The sequence below is a fragment of the Manis javanica genome, chromosome 8 (assembly GCF_040802235.1).
Source record: "Manis javanica isolate MJ-LG chromosome 8, MJ_LKY, whole genome shotgun sequence".
Classification (NCBI taxonomy): Eukaryota; Metazoa; Chordata; class Mammalia; order Pholidota; family Manidae; genus Manis; species Manis javanica.
Window position 1 is genome coordinate 61,278,803 of NC_133163.1, and position 9,687 is coordinate 61,288,489.

A 9,687-nucleotide genomic window follows, 5' to 3' on the forward strand; every position below is an offset into this window, starting at 1 on the left:
GACTAAGTACATTAAAGGATTTATTTCACTAAGAAGAATAAACATGTAAACACTTAACAGAGCATCAAAATAAACGAGGTAAAACTGATAGTAAAACTGACAAAGAGAGCAACAGACAAATCCATAATTACAGTTGGAAACTTCATCACACCTCTCCTGATAATCAGAATAAGTACTCAGAAAATCAGCAAGAATACAGAAGACTCAGTATTGTCAACCAACTTGACCTACATGACATGTACATAAAACTCCACGCAACCTGGCTGAATACACACAATCTTTTCATTGCACATGTCACATTTACCAAAAATGACCCTATTCTGATCCATTAAAAAAAAAACACCTACACACATTTATAAGAATTGGAATCATACAAATTATGTTATCTTACCACAAAGAAATAAACTAGAAATCGTAACAATAAAACTCAAAAATTGCCAACACTTCAAAATAACCCATAGTTCAAAAAACTGAGTTAGGGGAAATTTTTTAATATTTTAAACCACATAAAAGTAGAAACACAACATATCAAAATCTGTGGCAAGTAGCTAGATCAGTGTGGAGGGGGAAACTTGCTAGAGTATAACTTCTAGGCTTTCCAGGTTTGAAAATATCTCTATTCTACTCCCATACTTCACTGAGTGTAGACTAGTCATACTGCTGGTCAAGAACTCTAATGCTGATATAGTCAAAAAAAATTTGTCTCTGGAAACCTTCAAGATTTTTTCTTCATTCTTGATGTGAAATTTAACAAACATGTCCCCATAGGCAGGCTTTCTTTTCTGTTTTAATACTGAGCACTCTTAGGAACAGAAACAGAATTCTGAACATCTGGTCTTTAATGAAAGTTGTCTCAGTTTGCATGATAGAATTTGAGGTAATGTTTTGCAGTCATCTTTTTATTTATCTAAGTTGCTTAAAAGAGTTTATAATGAGCATGCATTGTTTTTATAAAAACTATGCCATTAAAAAATAGTAAGAATGTTCCACAGTGTAGTTAAACAAACTATGGTACATACATACTATAAATGCTATGCATACATGTATTGACATAGAAAGATGTATACATTATTAAATGAAAAGGGGTAGTTGTAAAATACTAACACATAATCATTGTTATTTTAAGAGAATAAAAAAGAAAACAAGTCAAAACCATGTGTTTGAATACATATACACATGGTATGATAAATTTGTCCCACTGGTCATCCACTTTAATGAAACCCCCAAAAAATGAACCTTCAAAGTAATCATCTCTTTATGTTGCCAGTTTTGAGATAAAACAAATAACAAGCAATTAAATTATAACCAAAACAATTATGGAATAGTTAAATGGTTAATATTTTACTTTTAAGAGTAAAAATAACATATCCTCAAATATATTTAGATGATAAAAACAGATTGAGGCCATGTTCTCAAAAACTTCAGGATGAACTATTTCTTTATTAAAATTTGTGAAATTATTAAGACTAGTTATTAATTATCCATTGCTGTCTAACTAATTACCCCAAAACTTAGCAGCTTAAAACAATCTATTTGTTACCTCACAGTTTCTGAGGAATTCATTGTTGTTTAGCTAGGTTCTCCAGTTAAGGTCTCTCACAACATTGTAATCAAGGTAGCAATCATGGTTTTACATTCTTTTGTAACCTAATCTCATAAGTGACATTCCACCACTTTCCGCCTATCCCTGTGGAAGTGAGCCTCTAGGTCTAGTCAACCCTCAAGGCGAAAGGATTACACAGGAGTATGAATACCAGGGTTACCTTAGCAGGCTGCCTATCACAAGCAGCATAATGGAAAAAGCACCTGGAATAAAAGTTAGAACTGGTTTCTTGTAACTATGTGTCTAAATACAATTTCTCAAGGCCTCAGGTGTTCTCACTGAAGAAAACTGAGAGGGTACCCTAAATGACCTCTGGGGCCAATTAAATTCTAAATTCTTTGCTTCTCTATTATGTCTTTTGGAAAGGATTAGAAATGTCTAGTCAAATACGTCATTTCACATAGGAGAGTTAGATCCAAGAAAGGTTAACACAGACAGGTAGTAAGCCACACTGATTCTGCTCTTATGTCCAGTGCTCTGTGCACTATTAGGACATTGTTTTTGCAATTAATGCCCTGAAAGAGCCCTCTCCTCTCAAAATTCAATTCTGCTTTTACTGTCTGGCCCTTTACAGAAATTGATGACCCCTGCAACAGAGGATATCCAAATGGCCTATAAGTATAGGAACAGGTATTAAATTTTATTAGTCATTAGGGAAAAACTCCAATGTGATATGACTATTCAAAAGAGAATAACACAGTACTAACAAAAGCAGCTAGAATTAATTACTGTTGGGCATTATCTCTTTTTCTCTCATTAATCCTAAGGCTCTCTCTGTAGATGACATATGAGACGAATGTTAACTATCCTCGGCCTATCCCAGTTCCAGGTATCTGAACATATTAATTAAAAATTATTTGCTAGAAGTAAAGCATAAAAGCAACAGATAATAAATCATAGCAGAGTAATATAGTCACCTTAAACAAAGTAAAAAGGATTAATTATAACCTAAGTGTAGATCTAAAAATTGGAGCTGCAACCAGAAAAGGCAAGGTTTGTCCCCATTGGAATCCAGGAAAATGGAGAGTCCCAGGGGTCAACAATGGGAATGTGATGCAGGCAACGTCCAGGGAAGCAGCTATTCTCGGAAGCTAATGACAACCGGACTGACAGACCGTTACTAATAGAGAAGCATCAGTCAGGGTTTAGTATTTAGTATAAAACATTTGTACTACATAAATACTCTATTTGCTCCTGTAGGAGGTCAGGAATGCAGTGGGGGGTGCACATATCTCACTTGTTAGAGAATCTCCTCCACCAGTATCCCGTACCCTTTGCCAGCCAAAAAATCTGTAATGACTCAACTCTGGTTCAAGAGTGCAGTGAAAATACTGCACATAAGTACAATTATTTTGTGTGGCAATTATAAGCAGGAAGTTATTTCTATCAGTCAAAATGTGTGCATGTCTGGAATTATCCCTTTCATTGCCTTTTATGCAAAATCAAAGAGTACTATCACCTTTCTTTCCTCACTTCTCTTTCATGCCTCAGCTTTAAAGGATGGGAGAAAGTAGAAGCAACAAGGACAATTTAGAAAAGTCTCAAACAGGTCTCTAATCAGTCTCGAGGTAAAACTGGCAAAGGCAAAGAAAGTAGGTTTAGAGATTTGAAATTTAACCCCAACACTACAGCACACATTACTTAATACTATTGTGTATTTTATACTTTTCCAATATAGTCCCCCACAGTTAATGATTTCACCACCACCAATGGCCAAAAAGTGAAGACATTTCTCAACATAACAGAGATTAGCAAACTGTTAAACAGAAAGCAAGAAAAAAATGAGGGAGGGAAGGCAGACAGGCAAAAAAAAAAAAAAAAAAAAAAAAAAGGAAAGAAAAAGACAAGAAAAAAGGAAAAAGGAAACAATAAAAGGAAGAAAGAAATACAATACAGCCTGCAAAGTCCAAAAGACAGAAACCCCAGCTTCATACAGTACTGTTTGAACTGAAACTCTACAAAGCAAGGACTGCTTTTACTATCTGGCCCTTTACAGAAATTGATGACCCCTGCAACAGAGGATATCCAAATGGCCAATAAGTATATGAACAGGTATTAAATTTTATTAGTCATTAGGGAAAAACTCCAATGTGATATCACTATATACCAACCAGTAGGGCTAAAATAAAAAGGAATGTTTAAGTGTTATAAGCATTTGGAGGAGCCAGAATTCTCAAACACTGCAAATAGGAGGGTTAATTGACACAACTAATCTGAAAATCTTTTGGTGGTGTATTTGAGAAATACATATCCGCATACCGTATAATATAGCAATTTTTCCAGTAGGTATATATCCAACAGAAATGTATACACATGTTCACCAAAATACTTATAAAAATGTTCATAGAAGTCCCTATTGGTAATAGCCAAAAACTGAATGGACTACTACTATTCAGCATAAGAACAAACTATTGCTACATGTATAAATTTCACAAATCCAGTATTGAGCAAAACTGAGACCCAAAGAACTATATGATGTATGATTCTATGTACATACAGTCAGTAATAGGTAAATTTATAGATGTTGTTAAAAATTGAAGTCATGGGTACCCCTGAAAAAGGGGCACAAAGTGGGGCTTCCAGAATGCAAGCAATGCTTTTTCTTGGTTTAGGTACTGGATACATGGGTATGTACACTTTGTGAAATTCAATGATCTGTATGCTTATGATCCATGCACTTTTCTGTATTCCATTATACTTTAAAAATTAACACATTAAAATATTTCTATAAACTCTATGCCTTTGAGTTCTCTTCTTGTTTTCTGATTTGCCATCATTAACCTTACACCAATGAGATATCTTAATTCTGGTTACCTTATACAAAGGCAGCTTTTCAGCTTTAATTCATTTTCTTGGTATACTATTGCACAGGATACCCAAATGATTGTGTAAACGTCATTTTAGGTTAGTTCCACACTAGATCCCAAGGAGAAACCTTGAAAAGCTAGTAACTTGTCATTACCTGGGGAAAGTTACCTGGGGAAGAAAAAAAAACTCCTTGAAATGTAGTTTTGTTTGGCCCTTTGGTTTGGCCACCTTTGTCTACTTCCAGTACGATACAATCTGCGTAAAATGTTCAAAGCAGCTTTTCAAAATCCTCTTCTTGTGTAAAGTTTTTCCTTTTCTGTCACCCTAATAATGCTATCTTGTTTTTATCCAGTTCCTTCCAGCCACAGAACTTAAAAATACTTCCGTTGGATAGTGTTACTCTCCAGTTAGAGAAATTTGGATCCAGAGACATTGTAAACCAAAAAAATCTAACAGTATCTTTTTACAACACTGCTCAGCGTGCCTAAATAAGCACCGCATTCTTTGCCGAAACTCGCAAGGGTGAGAACTGAAACACAAAATGACTGACTCGCAAGGGCACAGAGTCAATCACAGGTTAAACCAGGACCTGAGTGCTCTAACCCATCGCTCCTCAAGGGAAAACAGCCAAAAACCTACACTCTTGGCTAAATGCTCAGGTGAACTCTTGTAATAGTAAACAGGGGAAGATTCGAAATCATGCCCAGAAAGAGGAGCTGAGGATCCCATGACCTGACCTTCGAGTGAGCCCCATCACTCCTTGGCACGCGGGGCCAACATTCGCTGGGTGCAGATTCTGCGCGGCCTCTTCTTCTCCACGGAGGCTGCGCGTGGAAATTCAAGGGCTAGTCTATACCCACCTCTCTTTCCTCCCGCCTCCAGAACCTGCCAGCCTACCGGCTTACCTGAGATGAGCCCGGCACCAACCCAGCAGCCGATTCTGAGCGCTGCCCAGTTTCTCAGGCCGCACGCGCAGCCACGTGTCAGCCAATCGCCGTGCATTCGGAGCCTCCCGGGCCCCGGGCTGCCCCACACGAGGAGAGGCGCGCGCCCGAAAATGACCGCGTAGAGCGCGACGGAGAAGGGAGCCAGGAGCTCGGCGCGCGGGAGGGCCCAGGGGAAACCCAGGGAAACCCGCGCCGGGCAGGGGCGGGCGGCGAGCACTGGGCATGCGCCTGCCGCGCCGCTAGGGCCGCGGGGCGGGGCCTTTGCGCGACCGAGCCCGCTTGGAAAGTCCCCGCGGCAGTTTGAAAAAGGAAGAGGGAGGTTATCTATGCATTCCCGCGGCAGCTCCGGCAAGGCGCTGCGGTTGTCGCAGGCCAGGCGACCGGGCGCTTTCTGAGAGAGTAAAATATTGTCGGGACAAACCTAAACTGGTTAGAGGAGGGAAATCGCGTGGTTAAAAATGTGTTTAGTGTCATCAGTTTTAGCTTACCGATATTCCAAGCTGGTTTCCTGGTTTGTGTGTGGTTTGGGGTGAGAGGGCTTGTGGGATGGGACTTGGGGGAGAAGAGAGAGAGAGAGACGAGCTGCCAAGTGATGGTTGAATGAAAGGGGCCAAAGTTGGATTCCAATTAGGTGAGCAAAATCAATACGTAGCTCCTGGCCGAGGAATGTTCAGACTAAAACTTGGAGATGGTTAACATTTTTGACTTAAGTACTTGAAAAAATCTGGGTGCTTATGTTCCGTATATGGTTTCTTTAAGACAAAATGTTGAACCTTCCAAAATTAAAAAATTAAGCCCTCAATTCGGTACCTCTGTGTTTGAAACAAGAAAGGCATAATCAATTAGCGGCTAGTAATTCAAGCGTGGTTTTTATGTTCCACAGATCGCTATTGCTTTTATAAATGTCACTGTTAACTCCTTCAAACACTGAATACTTAATTGTATTCATTCAGACATCAAATATTTTTTACACATCCCCAGAAAATGACAGTTATAAAATTTGTGGTTAAAATTAATGAAAAGAACTTACGCTTCAGTAAGTGTAAAAAAGGGGATTGAAAAAAGATGTGAAAAATCTGGATGTTAGAACAAAATAAGTAATAACTTTGGTCATTTTATTGTCATGGACGGACAATGTTCTGAAGAGGTTTGTTAGGTTCAGCTTTGAAAATGCATTTTTTATTCAGAGTCTGAATCAGATATTTATGAACTCAAAGTACCATGAAAATATTTGAGACAAAAGGTGGAGTGGTATAGTTTGTTCAAGTAGATGTGACAGGCACTCCAATCAGGAAGTGAAGAAGTTTAGGGCCAACTCAAATAATGTGTAAAATAAAGGAGGGAAAGTTGCATTTTCTGGCTAAGGAATAACAAGAAATAAGGGGGGGATAGTGACCACAACATTGAGAAAATTCAAACTAAATAATGAATTCATATATTTAGAAAAAATACTATTTTTCTTTGGATAAAGGTACATTAACCCTAGTTTTTTAGAGCTCATTATCTGGATGCTGAAAGTCTCCAGGGTAAAAAGAAAACTCATGTTTTCATTCTTTTCAGTAACCTGTTTTTCCTTCTGCCTTTTTAATTTAATGAATTAAAACATCAGGCTTTTTCTCCTTAATCCTTCCTCCAAATACTTTGTGGCAACTTTTTAATGCTCTTTTCCTGAACTTTTCAGGCCACAATAGCTAATTTTTTCCCAAACCCCTTCTACCACCACTGTCACTCACATATGTATTTCTTCATTCTGCATCCTGTTAACAGTTATCAGTTTATAAGAAATGAAATAGACTGATTGGAGCTTTCTTTCCTCTTCTCAAGCTAATTATCAAAGGTATTGTTTGTGACCTCATCCCTTCTGTAAATTGGGCTTTTGCAGAACTATGGATAAAGTTACAAGGAAACAAAATGAACCCTTCTTTCATTACAGGGTAAAAAAGAATGTCAGGTCATGAATACTCTCTAGTCCACAAATATTAGCTTCCCACAATGTGCCAGACACTCCAATCAGTTCCAGAAATAAAATAATGAATAAAAATTATGTATACAAGTAGCTGAAAATGCCCTGTGTATTAGTTGAGGTTGTCTAAGAAAACAAACAAGAGTTTATATGTGTGTGTATATGAGAGAGAGAGAGAGATTTTTATTATAAGGGATATCTTTTCATTTATAATTCTGTGATGACATGATGTTGAGCATCTTTTCATTTTCCTATTTACCATTTATCTTCACTGATAAGTTGTCTGCTTGGATCTTTTGCCCTTTTTTTATTGTTTGGCCTATAATTGGGTTATTTGTGTTATTATTGAATTGTAAGATTTTGCATATTTGGGGTACATATCCTTTATCAGATTATGTTTTGCAAATATTACCTCCCAGTCTGTGATAGTCTTTTCATTTTCTTAGTAGTGTCTTTAAGAAAGCTGAAATTTTTAATTTTAATGAAGTCCAACTTCCAGATTTTTTCTTTCATTGGTTGTGCTTTTATATATCTAAAAAGTCATCACCAAACCCAAGGTCATGTATGCTATATTCTAGGAGATTAATCACTTTGCATTTTATATTTAGGTCTATGATCCATTTTGAGTTAATATTTGTAAAAGGAGTACAGTCTGCCTAGATGTATTTTTTGCATGTGGATGTCTAATTGTTCCATCACCATCTGATGAAAACACTATCCTTTCTCCATTGAATTGCCTTTGCTTCTTGACCAAAGATCACTTTGAGTATATTTGTGTGGTCTATTTCTGGGCTTTCTTTTCTGTTGCACTGACCTGTTTATCTGTTCTTTCACTGTCTTGATTATTATAGCTTTATGCTAAATCTTGAAGTTGGGTAATGTTTTATCCTTTGACTTTGTTTATTGTCTTGATTATTATAGCTCTATCCTAAATTTGGAGTTAGGTAGTGTTTATCTGCTGACTTTATTTTTCTCCTTCAATATGGTCTTAGCTACTTTGGGTCCTTTGCCTTCCCATATAAAATGTAGAATCAGTTTATGAATATCCACACACACACAAAAAAAAAATAAAACTTACTTGGATTTTAATTAGGGTTGCATTGAATCTATAGATCAAATTGGGAAAAGTTGATATATTGACAAAATTATTGGGTCTTCTTTTCCATATGCATGTAATATCTCTCCATTTATTTACATCTTTGATATTTTCATTAGAGTTTTACAGTTTTCCTCATATAGATCTTGTCCATATTTTATTATATTTATACCTAAGTTATTTTTGTTTTTTTTGGTCTCATGTAAATGGTATTATGTTTTTAATTTCATTGCTGGTTATTCATTGCTGGTATTAGGAAAGCAGTTGACACTTGACACATCAACCTTATGTCCTACAACTTTGCTATAATTATTAATTACAGTTTATATTATATCTATATAATTATAATTCATTTCAGGAGGTTTTCTTTTTTTATACATAGATAATCATATCATCTGCAAACAATTTCATTTCTTCTCAATTTGTGTACATTAATGATTTATAGTTTTCACCTATGTAATCTTTTTTAAAAATTGGACTCAGCCCTTTCCTGACTTCCGTGTCCATTTCTCTGTCCTCCACAATTCCCTTTCTTATGCATCTAATAACAGAACTTCAAAGTGCAGAAAACAAAATATGTTAGAACTACAGAAAGAAATCCATAGTTAATATAAAATTATAGTTAGAGATTTCAAACTCATCTCTCAGTAACTGATACAATTATTAAGGATATATAGAACTTGAACAATATTATCAATCAACTTATCTAATTGACATTCATAGAACACTTTACCTATCAACAGCAGAATACACATTCTTTTCAGGTCTTCATGGAATATTTACCAAGACAAACCATAATCTAGACCATAAAACAAATACAAATTCACTTAAAAGGATTCAAATCAGGAATGATATCAGCAAGATGGCAGAATAGTCAGTCCCAGACCCTCTTCCCATGGAAACACAAATTCAACAAAAATTCATTAGACCTTTGGAGGAAACCCAGAAGCCAGTTAAGTGGTTTCCCGCACCCAAGGCAAGTGTAACCACCTGCATTAAAGCCCAGTAGGAAAATTCATGGCGTTTCCTTACAAGCAAGATATGATTGAGAAGCAACCCTCAATTCCCAGTCTCATCCTAAGGAAATAAAAGAGTGGAATGTTCTGACTTTTCAGGGGATTGTCTGAGACACTGGTTTCTATCTTGCGTGAATAAGCACTGACAGGAATAGGTGGCCAGTTTGGGGACTGCCAAGAACAAAGGCAAAGTGCACAGTACCACGAAAGAAGCTAAATAGAAGTCCAGTACCATCACTTACTATGGCACCACA

General features: G+C 36.6%; 1 protein-coding gene across 19 annotated transcripts in view; it reads right to left on the reverse strand.

Moving 5' to 3' along the window:
- Positions 1-5,558, reverse strand: part of MIPOL1 (mirror-image polydactyly 1) — a 321,127-nt gene extending 315,569 nt beyond the window's left edge. For 16 of the 19 annotated variants that reach the window (XR_012120546.1, XR_012120545.1, XM_073211334.1 and 13 more), the window contains exon 1: positions 5,317-5,558. The gene's annotated coding sequence lies outside the window, so the exon portion shown is untranslated. Of the gene's footprint in view, positions 1-5,148; positions 5,294-5,316 lie in introns of those variants that run through there. The other 3 variants (XM_073211322.1, XM_017669150.3, XM_073211335.1) reach the window with 3 other exon arrangements.
- Between the last annotated feature and the right edge of the window lie 4,129 nt (positions 5,559-9,687).